General features: G+C 51.1%; 1 protein-coding gene across 2 annotated transcripts in view; it reads right to left on the bottom strand.

The window, feature by feature from the left end:
- Positions 1-22,500, bottom strand: part of zmp:0000001168 (signal-induced proliferation-associated 1-like protein 2) — an 81,083-nt gene that overhangs the window by 53,071 nt on the left and 5,512 nt on the right. Inside the window, exon 1 of one of the 2 annotated variants that reach the window (XM_055664778.1) lies at positions 12,988-13,148. The exons of the other annotated variant lie outside the window; for it this stretch is intronic. The gene's annotated coding sequence lies outside the window, so the exon portion shown is untranslated. Of the gene's footprint in view, positions 1-12,987; positions 13,149-22,500 lie in introns of those variants that run through there. 2 annotated transcript variants of the gene reach the window in all.

The following is a 22,500-nucleotide window of genomic DNA, read 5'->3' as shown; positions in this document are numbered from 1 at the left end:
ACGGGGCGAGAAAAAAAAGACGCAAGTCAGATCCAAGTCTTTGTGGAGTCTCATTGTCTGTAATTCAATTTTCACCTAGCTCACCCCAAACCATAATCCTTTACCAACGTTCCCTATTTTTGCATTTCATAGAAAATAGCTGCAGGAGTAGAGGCCATTCGGCCCCTCGAGCCAGCACCGCCATTCAATATGATCATGGCTGATCATCCACAATCAGTACCCCGTTCCTGCCTTCTCCCCCCATATCCCTTGATTCCGTTAGCCCTAAGAGCTACATCTAACTCTCTCTTGAAAACATCCAGTGAATCGGCCTCCACTGCCTCCTGTGGCAGAGAATCCCACAGATTCACAACTCTCTGGCCCTGTCTCTATGCTCTGTGACTATGAATATTTGAAATAATGGCCTGGGGCATTTGACTTCCACCTGAAAGAGCAGAGGGAGGCTCCATTTAGCTGACAACCAATTGAAAAATGTTTTTCTCATCTCGGTTTTAAAGGATTTCCCCCTTATCCTTAAGCTGTGACCCCTTGTCCTGGACTTCCCTAACATCGGGAACATTCTTCCTGCATCTAGCCTGTCCAACCCCTTAAGAATTTTGTAAGTTTCTATAAGATCCCCTTGTCCTCCCCTTTACATAGAAACATAGAAATTAAGTGCAGGAGTAGAGGCCATTCGGCCCTTCGAGCCTGCACCATTCGCCATTCAATATGATCATGGCTGATCATCCAACTCAGTATCCCGTACCTGCCTTCTCTCCATACCCCCTGATCCCCTTAGCCACAAGGGTCACATCTAACTCCCTCTTAAATATAGCCAATGAACTGTGTGGCCTCAACTACCCTCTGTGGCAGAGAGTTCCAGAGATTCACCACTCTCTGTGTGAAAAAAGTTCGTCTCATCTCGGTTTTAAAGGATTTCCCCCTTATCCTTAAGATGCAGCGGCATCTATGGAGCGAAGGAAATAGGCGACGTTTCTGGCCGAGAGATGGAGAACAAATGAATGAAAGATATGAAAGAATGGGTCGACTGGGCTTGTATTTACATGAATTTAGAAGGATGAGAGGATATCTCATAGAAACATATAAAATTCTTAAGGGACTTGACAGGCTAGATGCAGGAAAAATGCCCCCCGATGTTGGGGGAGTCCAGAACCAGGGGTCACACACAGTTTAAGAATAAATGATTCCTGGGATGTCAGGACTGTCTTATGAAGAAAGACTGGATAGACTTGGTTTATACTCGCTAGAATTTAGAAGATTGAGGGAGGGATCTTATAGAAACTTACAAAATTCTTAAGGGGTTGGACAGGCTAGATGCAGGAAGATTGTTCCCGATGTTGGGGAAGTCCAGAACAAGGGGCCACACACACAGTTTAAGGATAAGGGGGAATCTTTTCGGACCGAGATTTTTTTTCACACACAGAGAGTGGTGAATCTCTGGAACTCTCTGCCACAGAGGGTAGTTGAGGCCACACAGTTCATTGGCTATATTTAAGAGGGAGTTAGATGTGGCCCTTGTGGCTAAGGGGATCAGGGGGTATGGAGAGAAGGCAGGGATGGGATACTGAGTTGGTTGATCAGCCGTGATCATATTGAATGGCGGTGCAGGCTCGAAGGGCCGAATGGCCTCTACTCCTGCACCTAATTTCTATGTTTTTATGTTTCTAATCCTGCTCCTATCTCAATTGGCCTGATATGAGATTAGAAGACTATAGATGCCGGAATCGAGGACATGCTGATGGAGCCTCAGAAAACTGTTTTAAAAATTAATTCAGCAGAGTGCTGGTGTAATTCTTTCACGTTTGATTAATCCTTGTGCTGCAAAGCCTGCGGAATTCAATAGTAGGTCAGTCTAGTGGAGTTACATGCTGTGTAGCCTCCTCTCTGGGGGTCCTTGTTCATCAGTCACTGAAAGTAAGCATGCAGGTACAGCAGGCAGTGAAGGAAGCGAATGGCCTGTTGGCCTTCATAACAAGAGGAGTCGAGTATAGGAGCAAAGAGGTCCTCCTGCAGTTGTACAGGGCCCTAGTGAGACCACACCTGGAGTATTGTGTGCAGTTTTGGTCCCCTAATTCGAGGGAGGACATTCTTGCTATTGAGGGAGCCCAGCGTAGGTTCACCAGGTTAATTCCCGGGATGGCAGAACTAGTGGAGTACAGTCGGTGCTGGGACTGCCAGCTATTTGCAATATACATCAATGATTTGGATGAAAGGATTCAAAGTAACATTAGCAAATTTGCAGATGGTACACAAAATTCTTAAGGGGTTGGACAGGCTAGACGCAGGAAGATTGTTCCCGATGTTGGGGAAGTCCAGGACAAGGGCTCACAGCTTAAGGATAAGGGGGAAATCCTTTAAAACCGAGATGAGGAGAACTTTTTCACACAGAGAGTGGTGAATATCTGGAACTCTCTGCCACAGTGGATAGTTGAGGCCACACAGTTCATTGGCTATATTTAAGAGGGAGTTAGATGTGGCAGTGTGAACTGTGAGGAGGATGCTATGAGAATGCAGGGTGACTTGGACAGGTTGGGGGAGCGGGCAGAAGCATGGCAGATGAAGTTTAATGCGGATAAATGTGAGGTTATCCACTTTGGTATCAAAAACAGGAAGGCAGATTACTATCTAAATGGGGAAAAGGGGAAGTACAACGGGATCTGACGGTCCTTGTACATCAGTCTATGAAACTAAGCATGCAGGTACAGCAGGCAGTGAAGAAAGCGAATGGCATGTTGGCCTGAGGAAGGACATTATTGCCATAGAGGGAGTGCAGAGACGGTTCACCAGACTGATTCCTGGGATGTCAGGACTGTCTTATGAAGAAAGACTGGATAGACTTGGTTTATACTCTCTAGAATTTAGAAGATTGAGAGGGGATCTTATAGAAACTTACAAAATTCTTAAGGGGTTGGACAGGCTAGATGCAGGAAGATTGTTCCCGATGTTGGGGAAGTCCAGGACCAGGGGTCACAGCTTAAGGATAAGGGGGAAATCCTTTAAAACCGAGATGAGGAGAACTTTTTCACACAGAGAGTGGTGAATCTCTGGAACTCTCTGCCACAGTGGATAGTTGAGGCCACAGTTCATTGGCTATATTTAAGAGGGAGTTAGATGTGGCAGTGTGAACTGTGAGGAGGATGCTATGAGAATGCAGGGTGACTTGGACAGGTTGGGGGAGCGGGCAGAAGCATGGCAGATGAAGTTTAATGCGGATAAATGTGAGGTTATCCACTTTGGTGTCAAAAACAGGAAGGCAGATTACTATCTAAATGGGGAAAAGGGGAAGTACAACGGGATCTGCGGGTCCTTGTACATCAGTCTATGAAAGTGAGCATGCAGGTACAGCAGGCAGTGAAGAAAGCGAATGGCATGTTGGCCTTCATAACAAGAGGAGTCGAGTATGGGAGCAAAGAGGTCCTCCTGCAGTTGTACAGGGCCCTAGTGAGACCACACCTGGAGTCCCAGCCTGCTCAGCCTCTCCCTGCACCTCACGCCCCTCAAGTCCCGGCAACACCCTCGTTAAAAGACGCAAAAGCATCTCGCTGCTGTTGTGCAAGACGCTCGTCCCTTTTTCAAATTAGATGTGAAAAAATAACGTTTGAGTCCAACTAATTACGGCAACTGTTCTATTTCCAGCAAATATTCACGGAGTAGCGATGTGATGTTAAGGCGTCACCAGCCAATGCCCGGCATTTGGAAAGCAGTAATCAGAGATTAGTGTTACAGGGAGCTAAAGTTGGATTAACTGCTTCAAATCTATCCGTAGCTGCCAGCTCTGATCACTATCATCGTCATCGGCCGTCATTCGAGACAAGTGTGACTGTCCTCTCCATGGAGGAGGCCTGTGCGTGATTTTGTTCGACGTGGGGAGACTGGTGCACAGACAGATCTGGGTCAGGGTCCAGTGGCATGGAGTCTTAGACGCTGCCTCAGAGCACCAGAGACCCGGGTTCAATCCTGACTACGGGTGCGGTGTGGGTTTCCCCCAGGTGCTCTGGTTTCCTCCCACACTCCAAAGACGTCCAGGTTTATAGATTGATAGACCCAATCCCTCTCTCCAGAGATGCTGCCTGTCCCGCTGAGTTACTCCAGCATTTTCAGATTCAGATTCAGATTCAATTTTAATTGTCATTGTCAGTGTACAGTACAGAGACAACGAAATGCATTGACTCTTTGTGTCTGCCTTCTATTTACATAGAAACATAGACAATAGGTGCAGGAGTAGAGGCCATTCGGCCCTTCCAGCCTGCACCGCCATTCAATATGATCAAGGCTGATCATCCAACTCAGTATCCCATCCCTGCCTTCTCTCCATACCCCCTGATCCCTTTAGCCACAAGGGCCACATCTAACTCCCTCTTAAATATAGACATAGAAACATAGAAATTAGGTGCAGGAGTAGAGGCCATTCAGCCCTTCGAGCCTGCACCGCCATTCAATATGATCAAGGCTGATCATCCAACTCAGTATCCCATCCCTGCCTTCTCTCCATACCCCCTGATCCCTTTAGCCACAAGGGCCACATCTAACTCCCTCTTAAATATAGCCAATGAACTGTGTGCCCTCAACTACCTTCTGTGGCAGAGAATTCCACAGATTCACCATTCTCTGTGTGAAAAATGTTTTTTTCGCATCTCGGTCCTAAAGGCTTTCCCCTTATCCTTAAACTGTGTGTGTGGCCCCTTGTTCTGGACTTCCCCAACATCGGGAACAATCTTCCTGCATCTAGCCTGTCCAACCCCTTAAGGATTTTGTAAGTTTCTATAAGATCCCCCCTCAATCTTCTAAATTCTAGCGAGTACAAGCCGAGTCTATCCGGTCTTTCTTCATATGAAAGTCCTGCCATCCCAGGAATCAGTCTGGTGAACCTTCTCTGTACTCCCTCTATGGAAAGAATGTCCTTCCTCAGATTAGGAGACCAAAACTGTACGCAATACTCCAGGTGTGGTCTCACCAAGACCCTGTACAACTGCAGTAGAACCTTCTCTGTGCTCCCTCTATGGCAAGAATGTCTTTCCTCAGATTAGGAGACCAAAACTGTACGCAATACTCCAGGTGTGGCCTCACTAAGACCCTGTACAACTGCAGTAGAACCTCCCTGCTCCTATACGCCAACTCCTCTATGGCAAGAATGTCTTTCCTCAGATTAGGAGACCAAAACTGTACGCAATACTCCAGGTGTGGTCTCACCAAGACCCTGTACAACTGCAGTAGAACCTTCTCTGTGCTCCCTCTATGGCAAGAATGTCTTTCCTCAGATTAGGAGACCAAAACTGTACGCAATACTCCAGGTGTGGTCTCACCAAGACCCTGTACAATCTGCAGTAGAACCTTCTCTGTGCTCCCTCTATGGCAAGAATGTCTTTCCTCAGATTAGGAGACCAAAACTGTACGCAATACTCCAGGTGTGGCCTCACCAAGACCCTGTACAACTGCAGTAGAACCTTCTCTGTACTCCCTCTGTGGCAAGAATGTCTTTCCTCGGATTAGGAGACCAAAACTGTACGCAATACTCCAGGTGTGGTCTCACCAAGACCCTGTACAACTGCAGTAGAACCTTCTCTGTACTCCCTCTATGGCAAGCATCTAATATTTAACCCAGCATCGTGCAGGTCTTTCCTACACAGGGTTATAGATTAATTGGCTTTGGTAAAAATGGTACATTTCCCCTAGTGTGTCGGGTAGTGTTAGTGTGGGGGGGTCGCTGGTCAGTACGGGCTCGGTGGGACGAAGGGCCTGTTTGCAGGCTGTGTCTCGAAACTGAAATGATTCTATTTATTTCCAGTTCCTCTTTCACTCTAGACTGTTGTAACTAACTTACCAAGAGGCCCTGTGTCTTTCACTGTCAAAACAGACTAATTTTTTTTTTTTTAAGTTTCATTTCATAGCCATTTTCCTATTACCCAATACAATGCACACTGCCTCGGGCAAGGCCAGCCACATAGTCAAGGCCCAGCCACACTTACTATCTAAATGCCGTCAAGTTGGGGAAAGGGGAAGTACAACGGGATCTGGGGGGTCCTTGTACATCAGTCTATGAAAGTAAGCATGCAGGTACAGCAGGCAGTGAAGAAAGCGAATGGCCTGTTGGCCTTTATAACAAGAGGAATCGAATACAGGAGCAAAGAGGCCCTTCTGCAGTTGTACAGGGCCCTAGTGAGACCACACCTGGAGTATTGTGCGTAGTTTTGGCCTGTTGGCCTTCATAACAAGAGGAATCAAATATAGGAGCAAAGAGGTCCTTCTGCAGTTGTACAGGGCCCTAGTGGGACCACACCTGGAGTATTGTGTGTAGTTTTGGCCTGTTGGCCTTCATAACAAGAGGAGTTGAGTATAGAAGCAAAGAGGTCCTTCTGCAGTTGTACAGGGCCCTAGTGAGACCACACCTGGAGTATTGTGTGTAGTTTTGGCCTGTTGGCCTTCATACCAAGAGGAGTTGAGTATAGGAGCAAAGAGGCCCTTCTGCAGTTGTACAGGGCCCTAGTGAGACCACACCTGGAGTATTGTGTGCAGTTTTGGTCCCCTAATTTGCGGAAAGACATTCTCGCTATTGAGGGAGCCCAGCGTAGGTTTACCAGGTTAATTCCCGGGATGGCGGGACTGTCATATGCTGAGAGAATGGAGCAGCTGGGCTTGTACACTCTGGAGTTTAGAAGGATGAGAGGGTATCTCATTGAAACATAGAAGATTGTTAAGGGTTTGGACACTAGAGGCAGGAAACATGTTCCCGATGTTGGGGAAGTCCAGAACAAGGGGCCACACACACAGTTTAAGGATAAGGGGGAAATCTTTTAGGGCCGAGATGAGGAAAACATTTTTTTTTCCACACACAGAGAGTGGTGAATCTGTGGAATTCTCTGCCACAGAAGGTAGTTGAGGCCACACAGTTCATTGGCTATATTTACGAGGGAGTTAGATGTGGCCCTTGTGGCTAAAGGGATCAGGGGGTGTGGAGAGAAGGCAGGGATGGGATACTGAGTTGGATGATCAGCCATGATCATATTGAATGGCGGTGCAGGCTCGAAGGGCCGAATGGCCTCTACTCCTGCACTTATTGTCTATGTTTCTATGTTTGTAGGTTCATTGGCTTGGTAGAGGTAAAACAATAGTCCCTAGCAGGTGTAGGGTAGTGTTAGTATGCGGGGATCGCTGGTCGGTGCTGACCCAGTGGACCTGAAGGGCCTGTTTCCGCGCTGTATCTCTGAATTAAACTAATTCTGCTCTGGGGAGGAGCGTTCCAGAGAGACACTGATCTGAGATTCGAGAGAGAGTTCCAGAGATTCACAGCGCGCAGGGTTAGAGATTTACAGAGAACATTGTCCAAGACTTGCAGAAGGCTAGTGAGCAGGTAAAAGCTATGGGGAAGTTAAGAGACAAACCAATCTACGCTTTAAGCTCACAAAAAGAGAAGTATTGCTTAGAATTACCCAGAGTGTATGGTTGTGGTCACCTGATTTGAGGAAGAATGTCCTAGAAGCTTCTACGCCACCAGGTTTTAAGTGTAAAAAAATAATGAGGGGGAAATCGCAAGTCGGGTGGAGGCCAGTCTCTTGCCGAGGGCAGGGCAAATCGAGGACCAAAGGACATGGGTTTAAATTGAAGGGGGAAAGATTTTATAGGTATCAGAGGGGTTATTTTTTCACACAAAGGGTGGTGGGTGTATGGAACGAGCTGCCGGAGGAGGTAGTTGAGGCAGGGACTATCCCAACGTTTAGAAACATAGAAACATAGAAATTAGGTGCAGGAGTAGAGGCCATTCGGCCCTTCGAGCCTGCACCATTCGCCATTCAATATGATCATGGCTGATCATCCAACTCAGTATCCCGTACCTGCCTTCTCTCCATACCCCCTGATCCCCTTAGCCACAAGGGCCACATCTAACTCCCTCTTAAATATAGCCAATGAACTGGCCTCAACTACCCTCTGTGGCAGAGAATTCCAGAGATTCACCCCTCTCTGTGTGAAAAAAGTTCAGAAACAGTTATTTGAGAAAGAATGCGCTGGGAAAATCGAAGGTGGACAAAAATGCTGGAGAAACTCAGCGGGAGAGGCAGCATCTATGGAGCGAAGAATTGGGGGACGTTTCGGGGAGAAGGCGGGAACGGGGTACTGATTGTGGATGATCAGCCGTGATCATATTGCATCGAAGGGCCGAATGGCCTACTCCTGCACCTATTTACAATGTCTAGTATGGGGAGAGTGTTTGTCGGCACTGGGACTGTACTCGCTGGAGTTTAGAAGAATGAAGGGGTTGGGGAAGAGCACCTCATTGAAACATATAGAATAATGAAAGGCTTGGATAGAGTGGATGTGGAGAGGATGTTTCCACTAGTGGGAGAGTCTAGAACTTGAGGTCACAGCCTCAGAATTAAAGGGCGTTCTTTGAGGAAGGAGATGAGGAGGGATTTCTTTAGTCGAAGGGTGGTGAATCTGTGGAATTCTTTGCCACACAGACGGCTGTGGAGGCCACAAGTCAGTGGATATTTTTAAGGCAGAGATGGATAGATTCTTGATTAGTGCGGGTGTCAGGGGTTATGGGGAGAAGGCAGGAGAATGGGGTTGGGAGGGAGAGATAGATCAGCCACGATTGAATGGTGGTGTTGACCTGATGGGCCGAATGGCCCGATTCTACCCCTATTCTTTATGACGTTATGTATTCAGAAACAGAACACTATAGGGAAGATGTTTAAGAAAGAACTGCAGATTCTGGGAACATCGAAGGGAGACACAAAATGCTGGAGGAACTCAGCGGGTGAGGCAGCATCTATGGAGCGAAGGAATAGGTGACGTTTCGGGTCGAGACCCTTCTTCAGACTGATGTCAGGAAAGAGCCTCAACCCGAAACGTCGCCTTTTCAATGAGGTAGATAGTAGTTCAGGACTGCTCTCTGGTTGTGGTAGGATGGTTCAGTCACCTGATCACAGCCGGGAAGAAACTGTTCCTGAATCTTGAGGTGTGCGTGTTCACACTTCTGTATCTCTTGCCCGATGGGAGAGAGGAGGACAATACACAATAGGTGCAGGAGTTGAGGCCATTCGGCCCTTCGAGCCAGCACTGCCATTCAATGTTGATCATGGCTGATCAACCCCAATCAGTACCCCGTTCCTGCCTTCTCCCCATATCCCCTGACTCCGCTATCTTTAAGAGCCCTAACAAACTCTCTCTTGAAAGCATCCAGAGAACCGGCCTCTGAGGCAGAGAATTCCACAGACTCACATCTCTCTGTGAGAAAAAGTGTTTCCTCGTCTCCGTTCTAAGTGGCCCACCCCTTATTCTTAAACTGTGTGTGTGTGGCCCCTGGTTCTGGACTCCCCCCAACATCGGGAACATGTTTCCTGCCTCTAGCGTGTCCAAGCCCTTAACAATCTTATATGTTTCAATGGGATTCATTTTCCTGAACCCAAACTTGTCCACAGACTCACCACTCTCTGTGAGAAAAAGTGTTTCCTCGTCTCCGTTCTAAGTGGCCCAACCCTTATTCTTAAACTGTGTGTGTGTGTGGCCCCTGGTTCTGGACTCCCTCAACATCAGGAAAATGTTTCCTGCCCCAGACTTGTCCACAGACTCACAACTCTCTGTGAGAAAAAGTGTTTCCTCGTCTCCGTTCTAAGTGGCCCACCCCTTATTCTTAAAACTGTGTGCCTCTTCTCTTGCCCAGAATAATTAGACCAGTGATTTGCCGATAGAGTGGATGTGGAGAGGAGATGTTTCCACTAGTGGGAGAGTCTAGGTCAGAGCCTCAGAATTAAAGGACGTTCCTTTAGAAAGGGAGATGAGGAGAAACTTCTTCAGTCACAGAGGCTGCCTTCTAGTCCAGCTAATTCTTTCTTAAATCAGCAGAATGGCAGGTGAGGTGTATAAGATTGTGAGAGGAATAGATCGGGTAAATGCACAGTCTTTTGCCCGGAGTGGGGGAGACGAGAACCTGTGGACATCGATTTAAGGGGGGGTGGGGAAGATTTAATAGAAAGCTGACAAAACATCTTTTTTTTTGGCACAAAGGATGATGGGTGTATGGAACGAGCTGCCGGAAGAGGCAGTTGAGGCAGGGACTATCCCAACGTTTTAAGGAACATTTAGGCTGGTATGTGGATATCCAGCCTGCGTTTGGCCCATATCCCACTATCCTGATGGATAGGACAGGTTTCGAGGGAGATGGGCCAAACGCTGGCAGGTGGGACTAGTGTGGATGGGGCTTGTTGGTCGGCATGGGTAAGACATTCTTGCCACAGAGGGAGTACAGAGAAGGTTCACCAGACTGATTCCTGGGATGGCAGGACTTTCATATGAAGAAAGAAAGACTCGGCTTGTACTCGCTAGAATTTAGGAGATTGAGGGGGGATCTTATAGAAACTTTTGGTCTCCTAATCTGAGGAAGGACATTCTTGCCACAGAGGGAGTACAGAGAAGGTTCACCAGACTGATTCCTGGGATGGCAGGACTTTCACATGAAGAAAGACTGGATAGACTCGGCTTGTACTCGCTAGGATTTAGAAGATTGAGGGGAGGATCTTATAGAAACTTACAAAATTCTTAAGGGGTTGGACAGGCTAGATGCAGGAAGATTGTGCCCGATGTTGGGGAAGTCCAGAACAAGGGGCCACACACACAGTTTAAGGATAAGGGGGAAATCTTTTAGGACCGAGATGAGGAAAACATTTTTTTTTCACACACACAGAGAGTGGTGAATCTGTGGAATTCTCTGCCACAGAAGGTAGTTGAGGCCACACAGTTCATTGGCTATATTGAAGAGGGAGTTAGATGTGGCCCTTGTGGCTAAAGGGATCAGGGGGTATGGAGAGAAGGCAGGTACAGGATACTGAGTTGGATGATCAGCCATGATTATATTGAATGGTGGTGCAGGCTCGACAGATTCACCACTCTCTGTGTGAAAAAAGTTCTCCTCATCTCAGTTTTAAAGGATTTCCCCCTTATCCTTAGGCTGTGACCCCTTGTCCTGGACTTCCCCAACATCGGGAACAATCTTCCTGCATCTAGCCTGTCCAACCCCTTAAGAATTTTCTATAAGATCCCCCTCTCAATCTCCTAAATTCTAGAGAGTATAAACCAAGTCTATCCAGTCTTTCTTCATAAGCCAGTCCTGACATCCCAGGAATCAGTCTGGTGAACCTTCTCTGTACTCCCTCTACGGCAATAATGTCCTTCCTCAGATTAGGAGACCAAAACTGTACGCAATACTCCAGGTGTGGTCTCACCAAGACCCTGTACAACTGCAGTAGAACCTCCCTGCTCCTATACTCAAATCCTCTATTGCAAGAATGTCTTTCCTCAGATTAGGAGACCAAAACTGTACACAATACTCCAGGTGTGGTCTCACCAAGACCCTGTACAACTGCAGTAGAACCTCCCTGCTCCTATACTCAAATCCTTTTGCAATGAAAGCCAACATACCATTCGCTTTCTTTACTGCCTGCTGCACCTGCATGCCTACTTTCAATGACTGGTGTACCATGACACCCAGGTCTCGTTGCATCCCCCCCTTTCCCAATCGGCCACCATTTAGATAATTATGATCTTATGAACCCTCCCGCCCTTGCCCCTGCTTCACTCCAGTACCCTACGATAAATCCACAAGCTAGTGGAAACATGGAACTGCGATCGAAATGTGTAGGAAGGAACTACAGAAGCTGGTGTCAACTGAAGATAGGCGCAGAAAGCAGCAGGAACTCAGCGGGTCAGCCGGCATATCTGGAGAGAAGGAATGGGCGACGTTTCGGGTCGAGACCCTTCTTCAGACCCGAAACATCGCCCAATTTCTTCTCTTCCGAGCTGCCGCCTGTCCCGCTGAGTTAGCCCGGCGTTTTGTGCCTACCTTCGAGTTTTCACCGGCACCTGCAGTTCTCTCCAACGCAAGGAACTGTGAAGACAGGGTCGAAACCCGGAAGGAAATAGGCAACGTTTCGGGCCGAAACCCGGAAGGAAATAGGCAACGTTTCGGGCCGAAACCCGGAAGGAAATAGGCAACGTTTCGGGCCGAAACCCGGAAGGAAATAGGCAACGTTTCGGGCCGAAACCCGGAAGGAAATAGGCAACGTTTCGGGCCGAAACCCGGAAGGAAATAGGCAACGTTTCGGGCCGAAACCCTGAAGGAAATAGGCGATGTTTCGGGCCGAAACCCTGAAGGAAATAGGCGATGTTTCGGGTCGAAACCCTGAAGGAAATAGGCAACGTTTCGGGCCGAAACCCTGAAGGAAATAGGCAACGTTTCGGGCCGAAACCCGGAAGGAAATAGGCAACGTTTCGGGCCGAAACCCGGAAGGAAATAGGCAACGTTTCGGGCCGAAACCCTGAAGGAAATAGGCGATGTTTCGGGTCGAAACCCTGAAGGAAATAGGCAACGTTTCGGGCCGAAACCCTGAAGGAAATAGGCAACGTTTCGGGCCGAAACCCGGAAGGGTTTCGTCCCGAAACGTTGCCTATTTCCTTCGCTCCATAGATATTGCTGCACCCGCTGACTTTCTCCAGCATTTTTGTGTACCTTCGATTTGTCTACCAGCATATCGAAGGTACCCAAAAGAAAACCTTAAGGGTTTCGGCCCGAAACGTTGCCTATTTCCTTCGCTCCATTAGATGCTGCTGCCTCGCCCGCTGAGTCTCTCCAGCATTTTTTGTCCACCGAGGAACTGCAGATGCTGGTTTACACCAAAGACAAGATCAAAGTGCTGTAGGAACTCATAACGGCATCTGCTGAGGCAAAAGTGTCGACGTTTCTTCAGACTGGGAGATGCCCTTTTCCCCCCGTCCCCACCCCACCCCCCCACACTCCGATCAAGAAGAAGGGCCTCAAACGCCCACAGGTCGAGGCTTCGAATCCGCAGATAGGCCGCAGGCTGTATACGAGAACCCAAAACACACAGGAACCAAATACGTCCTTTCCGGCAGTGAAACAACCCCCCTCCCCCCCCCCCCGACCCCCCCCCCGCCCTCTCCCCCATCCTGAAGGCCGTTCGGCCCCTCCGACCCTACCTTTCCCCGCTCGTTGCCACGGTAACCGGCCTGCTGGGCAGCGGAGGCCTGCAGTGCGAGGAGGCTTCTGTCCCCCACAGTGCCGCCGTTGCCGGGCGGAATTTACGGCGCAAAAAAACCACTTCCTCTTTACAGCGCGCTCAGTGTCGGATCCTTGCTCAGTCTCTGCTTCTCCCCTCCCCTCTCCTCTCTCTCTCTCTCTCTCTCTCTCTCTCTCTCCCCTCTGCTCTCTCGAGCTCCCTTCTCCTTTCTCTCTTCCTCGATGCTCTCCCGTCTCTCTCTCCTTCTCTTCGTGCTCTCCCTCCCTCTTTCTCCTCTTCTCTTCTCATCGCTCCTCTCCCTCTCTCTCTCTCTCTCTCCTCCCTCTCTCTCTCTCTCTCTCTCTCTCTCTCTCCCTCTCTCTCCCTCTCCCTGTCCCTCTCTCTCTTTTCCCCCTCCTCTCTCTTCTCTCTCTCTCCTCTCTCTCTCTCCCCTCCCTTTCTCTCTCTCTTTCTCCCCGTCTCTCCTCTTCTCTCCCTTTCTCTCTTTCTTTCTTTCTCTCCCTCTCCCCTCTTCCTTCTCTTCTCATCGCTCATCTCTCTCTCTCTCTCTCTCTCCCCTTCTCTCCCTCCCCTTTCTCCTTCTCCCTCTCTTTCCCCTCTTTATTCACTTCTCATCACCTCTCTCTCTCTCCCTTTCTCTCTCTCTCTCCCTCTCTCCCTTTCTCTCTCTCACCCTCTCTCACTCCCTCTCCCATTCTCTCTCTCTCCCTCTCTTCCCCCTTCTCTCTCTCCCTTTCTCTCCCTTCCTTTCTCTCCCTCTCACTTTCCTCTCTCTCTCTCTTCTTTCCCTCCCTCTTTCCCCTCTTCTCTTCTCATCTCTCTCTCTCTCACTGCTCCTCTCCCTCTCCCTCTCTCTCCCTATTCCTGTGTCTGTTACACAAGGCGTCTCACTAACCAGGTACACACTGCACCACAATAATATATCCTTGAATCTTAGAATCACTAACGTTAATCCCTTTACAAGTGATAGGAGCAGAATGAGGCCATTCGGCCCATCGAGTCCACTCCGCCATTCAACCACGGCTGATCTATCTCTCCCTCCTAGCCCCAGTCTCCTGCCTTCTCCCCATAACCCCTGACACCCGCACTGATCTATCTCTGCCGTAAAAATATCCACTGACTTGTGGCCTCCGCAGCCGTCTGTAGCAATGAGTCCCACAGATTCACCACCCTCTGACTGAAGAAGTTCCTCCTCACCTTCTCTCTAAAAGAGCGCCCTTTAATTCTGAGACTGCGCCCTCTAGTCCTAGACTCTCCCACCAGTGGAAACATCCTCTCCACATCCACTCTATCCAGGCCTTTCACTATTCTGTAAGTTTCAATGAGGGGAACCTCTCATCCTTCTAAACTCCAGTGCGATCAAACTCTCATCAAACCCGTGTCTGTACACTGTGGACGGCTTAGAAACATAGAAATTAGGTGCAGGAGTAGGCCATTCGGCCCTTCGAGCCTGCACCGCCATTCAATATGATCATGGCTGATCATCCAACTCAGTATCCCGTACCTGCCTTCTCTCCATACCCCCTGATCCCCTTAGCCACAAGGGCCACATCTAACTCCCTCTTAAATATAGCCAATGAACTGTGGCCTCAACTACCCTCTGTGGCAGAGAGTTCCAGAGATTCACCACTCTCTGCGTGAAAAAAGTTCTTCTCATCTCGGTTTTAAAGGATTTCCCCCTTCTCCTTAAGCTGTGACCCCTTGTCCTGGACTTCCCTAACATCGGGAACAATCTTCCTGCATCTAGCCTGTCCAACCCCTTAAGAATTTTGTAAGTTTCTATAAGATCCCCCTCTCAATCTCCTAAATTCTAGAGAGTATAAACAAAAGTCTATCCAGTCTTTCTTCATAAGACAGTCCTGACATCCCAGGAATCAGTCTGGTGAACCTTCTCTGCACTCCCTCTATGGCAATAATGTCCTTCCTCAGATTTGGAGACCAAAACTGCACGCAATACTCCAGGTGTGGTCTCACCAAGACCCTGTACAATTGCAGTAGAACCTCCCTGCTCCTATACTCAAATCCGTTTGCAATGAAAGCTAACATACCATTCGCAAATGGTATGTTTGTAATCATGTTTTTCCGCTGACTGGTTAGCAGACAAAAGGTTTTTCACTGTAGCTCAGTATAAGGGACAATAAATTAAACTGAACTAACATCTGGGGGACATAGGCCGTTTGATTTTTTAAAATACTGGGGCTAAAAGGAGTGTGTACACAAATCTATTCAGGATACACATGTTGTAAGCTGCAGAGAATGCACAAATAGATCAGGAAGTGGAGGAAGGAACTGCAGATGCTGGTTTACACCGAAGATAGACACAAAATGCTGGAGTAACTCAGCGGGACGGGCAGCGTCTCTGGAGAGAAGGGACGGGCGAAGTTTCGGGTCGAGACCCTTCTTCAAACTGGTCAGGAATGGCCGCTTTCGAAGAGAGAAATACTTTCGAAAGAAGGGTCTCTTCAGAGGCCAGTCTGAACACAGGGTGAAGAAGGGTCTCGGCCCCGAAAAACGTCACCCGTCCCTTCTCTCCCGGAGATGCTGCCTGTCCCGCTGAGTTACTCCAGCGTTTTGTGTCTGTCTTCAGTGTAAAGCCAGCATCTGCAGTTCCTTGCTGTACACAACTCTCTCAATATCTCTCTCTCCCCGAGGCAAAGAGGATTGGGCACAGTTGCAGCTGGAGAGGAGGGGTAACGGAGAGGGGAGAGGGAGAGATAGAGGGGAGAGCGAGGGAGAAGGAGGATCATAGGGATGAGGGAGGGGGAGTGAGGGCGGCGACAGGGAGGGAGGGGAGAGAGAGGGGGGAGAGGGGGAGTTCCTATAGGGGAGACTGAAATGTCACTGAATCCCAGAGGCTTGCATCCAGAGAGAGGAGAGAGAGGGAGGGAGAGAGAGGGAGAGAGAGAGAGAGGCGGGGGAGAGAGGGGAGAGAGAGGGAGTGGGGACAGAGCGAGGGAAGGGATGAGGGGGATCAGCGTGTTAGAGGGACGGAGGGAGAGAAGGAGAAAGTGTGGGGAGGAGGAGAGAAGGGAGTGGGGATGGAAGGGAGAGATGGAGGGGGAGAGGAGAGGAGAGGAGGGAGAGGGAGGGGTAGAGAGGAGAGAGGGGAGAGGAGGTGGAGAGGGACGAGGAGAGGGGAGTGGAGGAGGGAGAGAGGGAAGGAGAGAAGGAGAGAGAGGGGAGAGAGAGAGATAGAGAGAGGAGGAGAGAGAGGAGAGACTCTGAGGGGAGAGAAGGGAGGAGAGGATTGGAGCAGGAGGAGAGGGGAGGGGGGAGAGAAGAAGAGGAGAGGAGGGAGGAGAGGCAGGAGGAGAGGGAGATCTCTCGAGGAGGAGGTCGAGGGGAGGAGGGAGAGAGGGACAGGGGGAGAGAGGGGGGGAGGGCAGGGGGGAGAGGGGAGGGGAGGAGAGGAGAGGAGGGGGCGAGGAGAGGAGAGGAGAGGAGGGGGGAGGGAGAGCGAGGAGGGAGGAGATAGAGAGAGGGGAGAGAGGAGGGAAGGAGAGGGAAGAGATGAGAGGCCCATTGGGGAGGAGGAGGAGAGAGAGGGGAGGCATGAGGGAGAGAGGGGAGAGGGAGGAGGGAGGGGATTGGAGGGGAGAGAGGGGAGAGGAGAGGGGAGGGGAGAGGGAGGAGAGGAGAAGAGGGGAGAGGAGAGAGGAGAGGGAGAGGGGATGAGGAGGGAGAGAGGGAGGAGAGGGGGAGAGGGGGGAGAGGAGGGAGAGGAGGGGCTCCCGATAGGAGGGGAGATGAGAGGCCTCGGAGAGAGGAGATGGGAGGCAGAGGGGAGGGAGGAGGTCTCGGAGGGAGGAGATCGAGGAGGGAACCGGAGAGGAGAGGGAGGAAAGGGGAGGGGAGGAGAGGAGAGGGCAGGACATGGGGGGAGAGAGGAGAGACAGAGAGGAGAGGGAGAAGGAGAGGAGGAGGAGAGGGCCCTCAAGAGGGGGGAGAGAGAGAAGAGAGGAGAGGAGAGGAGAGGGAAATGAGAGGGAGGAGAGGAGGGGAGCGAGGAGAGAGAGAGAGAGGGGAGAGGAGAGGAGAGAATGGAGGAGAGGAGGTGGGGAGGAGGAGAGGAAAGACGCCCTGGATGAGAGGTAGGAGGGGAATCCAGAGAGAGAGGGAGGGGAGGAGAGGAGAGGAGAGGAGGGAGAGAGAGAGGAGAGAAGGAGGGAGAGGCGAGAGAGAGGAGAGGGAGAGGAGACACGAGAGGAGAGGGAAGAAGAGGAGAGGGTGAGGGTGAGTAGAGAGGAGTGGGGGAGAGAGAGGAGAGGAAGGGGAGAGGAGGGAGAGGAGGGGAGGAGAGAGGAGAGGAGAGGAGAGGGAGAGGGGAAGTAGAGAGAGGAGAGGGAGGTGAGAGGGGAGGGTGGGAGAGGGGAGAGAGGGATGTGAGACACCTTGGAGAGGAGACGGGGGAGTGGGGAGGGAGGGGAGAGTGTGGGGAGGAGAGGAGGGGAGAGGGGGGGAGCAGGGGTGTGCGTTCTAGAGGGAGGGTTCCAGATTCAGGGGAGTGGGGGGAGAGAACGGGTGGAGGGGCGAGAGCAGGTCTGGGGGGGAGACAGGTGGTGTGAGAGGGGAGACAGGAGGGAAAAGAGGAGTGGGGAGGAGGGTGTCCATGTAGGGGACCAGCGGGGGTTTCTCACACTGGAAACCAAGGGGGGTGCAGGAGTAGGGACATTCGGCCCTTCGAGTGCGCACTGGGGTCAAGATGATCATGAGAGTAATGCAAGGGAGTATCCGATAGGGAGATGACCATCCTGGATATATAGGGGAGACAGATAGGAATAGGAGAGGAAAGGGGTGGCGACGGGACGTGTAAGGGATACGCTATGTTTGGGGAGAGGGCATTTTGCGAGGGGCAGAGGGAGGACTGAGTGGACCTGAACCGACCCGACTGTGGGTAATCAAGTGTTGCGGAGTGCAACAGTGTGTGTGTGGGTCGATGTCAGGGGATCTGGCTGAGGTGGAAGAATACAATTGAGTTGTGGGGTGTCTGGACCTGTGGTTTTTGGAGAGTGTGAGGTTGAGAGCAGGGAGGGCAATAGGGGATTGTGAGGGAGAGGCCAGGGTGGGGAGGAGAGGTAGTAAGCAGACCGACCCTGCGACTCGCAGCGGGTGATTGACAGGGGGGGCTTTTTGGCGGGGAAGATAGGAGCAGGATTCATGAGCTTATTAGAGGATAAGGGGGTTGATTCTTGTTTTAAAGAGGGGAAAGAGAAGGAGTCACATGAAAATGGTATAAATGTATATTAACACACAAATTATATTTCGTCTAATCCAAAGAGAACCGTACTTCAGACTAGAGGAGGGGAAGGATAAGAAGCAGTGGAAATAAAGGGGGGTAAGGGGGAGTTGCAACGGCACACCAGGGGGGGCCTTATCCCTCGCGGCACTCGATCGACCTGCCCCTCACTACAATGTCCCCCGGCTCTATGCCCCTCTCCTCACAACAGAGGCCACGCTCTCTCTCCCCCCAGCTGAGAGCGCAATCCTTCTCCTCGCTGCGGTTCCAATCTTTGGCCGGGGGGGAGAGAAGGGAGGGAGCAAGAAGGGAGAGCGGGAGGCGAGGAAACAGGAGGCGGCGGGGTGAGGTTGTGAAAATGTGTCCGATAATCAACCATGAATCCGCCCATGAGGCGTACCTCACGTTTGTTGAGGAGAGTAAATCCATATGGCTTGATATAGGAGATTGCCCATACCTGCCTTCTCTCCATACCCCCTGATCCCTTTAGCCACAAGGGCCACATCAAATTACCTCTTAAATATAGCCATTGAACTGTGGCCTCAACTACCTTCTGTGGCAGAGAATTCCACAGATTCACCACTCTCTATATATGAAAAAAAATGGTTTTACTTCAGAGATACAGCGCGGAAACAAGCTTCGGCCTAGCGAGTCCATGCCGACCAGCGATCCCCGCACACTAACACTATCATACAAAAACACAACACACACACAGCACAAAACACTATCCTATGACACACACACACACACTAGCACTATCAGACAAACACACCACACAACACACAACTCACACACACCAACACTCTTTACACAACAAACATACACACACACCTCACTAACACATCCTACACACACACCTACACACACACACACACAACACTGGGGGGACAATTTAACAGGGTTTACGACCAGCCAATTAACCTACAAACTCCGCACGTACATCTGTGGAGAGGGGAGGAGGAGAGGGAGGAGGAGGAGAGGGGGGAGGAGGGGGAGGAGAGGGCCCCTTCTAGAGGACGAGGGAGGAGGGCCTGTTAGAGGAGCGGAGAGGGAGGAGAGGAGTGGAGAGGGGAGGAGAGGGAGAGAGGGGCGAGGAGAGGAGAGTAGTGCGGAGAGGAGAGGACGAGAGAGGCGAGGAGAGGAAGAGGAGGAGAGAGGAGAGGAGAGGTCTAGAGAGGCGCCCCAGAGGAGAGGAGAGAAGAGAGGAGGAGGGCAGGGGGCGAGAGGAGAGGAGAGGGGAGGGGAAAGAGGGGGGATGAGAGGGGACTTAGGCGGAGAGGGAGGAGAGGGGAGAGACGACAGGGGGGGTTCCAGTGGGAGAGGGAGGGGGAATACAAGAGGATCGGACCGCCAGAGGGGAGAGAGAGGTTTAGATATACAGAGCGGAGAGGGTGAGGGAGGGACGAGGGGGAGAGGGGTAGAGGAGATGGGCCGCCGGTTCAGCCATCGCCCTCCCTAACTGCTTCAACAGTTGGATTGGGAGAGGGGGCGGAAACAGGAGCCAAATGAGTCCGGGCTAGACCGACAGCGATAGGGGCTGCTCACAGGGAAAGCCTAGACAATAGGGCTCAGGAGTACGGGGCCGCTTTGGGATACTTCGAGCATCGCAAACAGGCAACGCGATCATGAGAGAGCGAACCATGAGAGCTCCGGACCAGCGGAGATCTCGTTACATCCCACGTGATCCCTTCATAGCCAAGGGAGTGGGAGAGTGGGAGAGGCCCCATTCAAGACTTCAGCCATTCCTTGCCACTCCATGCTCAACTACATCATGGCTGCGAATCCAATCAGGGGTCGAGGGGGGCACTCTGCCTGTATGGTGACAAAAATGGGAGTGGTTTAGAGCGGGGATACATAGCGACAACAGGCTCTAAGGATCTGAGAGAATGGAGCGTGACCTTCCAGCGATGCCTGTGGCAACGAATTTCCACAGATCTACAGCCACTCTCACATGGATGATCGAAAAACTAATTTTTACTCAGTTGGGACAATGCGGGCAACAGCCACATCGGCAGAGGGAGAGAAGGGAAGGGGAGACAGATGTACACGCACACACAAACACCATTCTACACCACTGGGGTTGGGGACACAGCAATCTTTACAAAGCAAGAGACCTACAAACCGGTGGAGCTGGGAGGACAGAGGGGGAGGGGGGAGAGAGGGGTGAGAGGGGGAGAGAGCGGAGGGGGCAGAGGGAGGAGAGGATAGAGGGGAGGAGGGGGAGAGGGGGGGGAGAGGGAGAGGTGGGGACGAGGGAGAAGAGGGGAGGAGAGAGGGAGGGAGAGGAGAGGGGGAGGGGGAGAGGAGGGGAGGAGAGGGTGGAGGGAGAGGAGAGGGGAGGGAGGGGGGAGGGGGAGCGGGATGGAGAGGAGGAGAGGGGGAGGAGAGGGGGAGGAGAGGGGAGGAGGTGGAGAGGAGAGGAGAGAGAGAGAGGAGAGGAGGGGAGAGGAGAGGGGAAAGATAGGGGAGGAGAGGGGAGCGAGAGGAGGTCCGTTAGAGACAGAGGAAGAAGAAGAGAGTTGAGGGGAGGAGGGGGGGGGGGTGGTTTGTGAGGAAAGATGAGCTTTCTCCTCCTGCACCCATTTTCTATGTTTCTATTAAGGGTTTGGACACACTAGAGGCAGGAAACATGTTCCCGATGTTGGGGGAGTCCAGAACCAGGGGCCACACACACACAGACAGTTTAAGAATAAGGGGTCGGCCATTTAGAACGGAGACGAGGAAACACTTTTTCTCACACAGAGTTGTGAGTCTGTGGAATTCTCTGCCTCAGAGGCCGGTTCTCTGGATACTTTCAAGAGAGAGCTAGACAGGGCTCTTAAAGAAAGTGGAGTCAGGGGAGAAGGCAGGAACGGGATACTGATTGGGGATGATCAGCCATGATCACATTGAATGGCGGTGCTGGCTCGAAGGGCCGAATGGCCTCTACTCCTGCACCTATTGTCTATTGTCTATTCGGCCCTTCGAGCCTGCACCGCCATTCAATATGATCGTGGCTGATCATCCCCAATCAGTATCCCATCCCTGCCTTCTCTCCATACCCGCTGATTCCTTTATTCCTAAGAGTTAGCATAGAAAATAGGTGCAGGTGTAGAGGCCATTCGGCCCTTCGAGCCAGCACCGCCATTCAATATGATCGTGGCTGATCATCCACAATCAGTGCCCCGTTCCTGCTTTTTCATCCACAGCCCCAAGAGCTACATCTATCACAGAGTGAGTGGCTCCCCTCCCCACTGTCCCACCACATACGCCCGAGGTCGGGCTGGGATGGTTTAGCATTGCTTGGGGGACTGTGGGAGGCGCGGCAGGAACAAACACCTGGGATGGAGGCCAAGTTCCCTGCTCCGAGGATCTCGGACATCCTCAGGAACTCCAGCCCCCGTCAGCTAAAGATAGAACTCGGGCCTGCTGCGCTCGCTGGAGTTGAGAAGGATGAGGGGGGGGATGGGGAGGGGGGGGGGGGGGGGTGGGGGAGAGACAAACCTCATCGAAACTCACCGAATACTGAAAGGCCCGGATAGAGTGGATGTGGAGGAGAGGATGTTCCCACTGGTGGGAGAGTCCAGGACTAGAGGGCGCAGTCTCAGAATTAGAGGACGTTCCTTTAGGAAGGAGATGAGGAGGAATTCCTTCAGTCAGAGGGTGGTGAATCTGTGGAATTCTTTGCCACACAGACGGTTGCCATAGAGGGAGTGCAGAGACGGTTCACCAGACTGATTCCTGGGATGTCAGGACTGTCTTATGAAGAAAGACTGGATAGACTTGGGTTTATACTCTCTAGAATTTAGAAGATTGAGAGGGGATCTTATAGAAAACTTACAAAATTCTTAAGGGGTTGGACAGGCTAGATGCAGGAAGATTGTTCCCGATGTTGGGGAAGTCCAGGACAAGGGGTCACAGCTTAAGGATAAGGGGGAAATCCTTTTAAAACCGAGATGAGAAGAACTTTTTTCACACAGAGAGTGGTGAATCTCTGGAACTCTCTGCCACAGAGGGTAGTTGAGGCCACAGTTCATTGGCTATATTTAAGAGGGAGTTAGATGTGGCCCTTGTGGCTAAAGGGGATCAGGGGGTATGGAGAGAAGGCAGGGACGGGATACTGAGTTGGATGATCAGCCATGATCATATTGAATGGCGGTGCAGGCTCGAAGGGCCGAATGGCCTACTCCTGAACCTAATTTCTATGTTTCTATGTTTCTATGTTTCCTTTAGGAAGGAGATGAGGTGGAATTCCTT

Source organism: Leucoraja erinacea, chromosome 44, assembly GCF_028641065.1.
Source record: "Leucoraja erinacea ecotype New England chromosome 44, Leri_hhj_1, whole genome shotgun sequence".
In the NCBI taxonomy this organism is placed as follows: domain Eukaryota; kingdom Metazoa; phylum Chordata; class Chondrichthyes; order Rajiformes; family Rajidae; genus Leucoraja; species Leucoraja erinaceus.
This window is presented reverse-complemented; position numbering and strand designations above follow the sequence as displayed.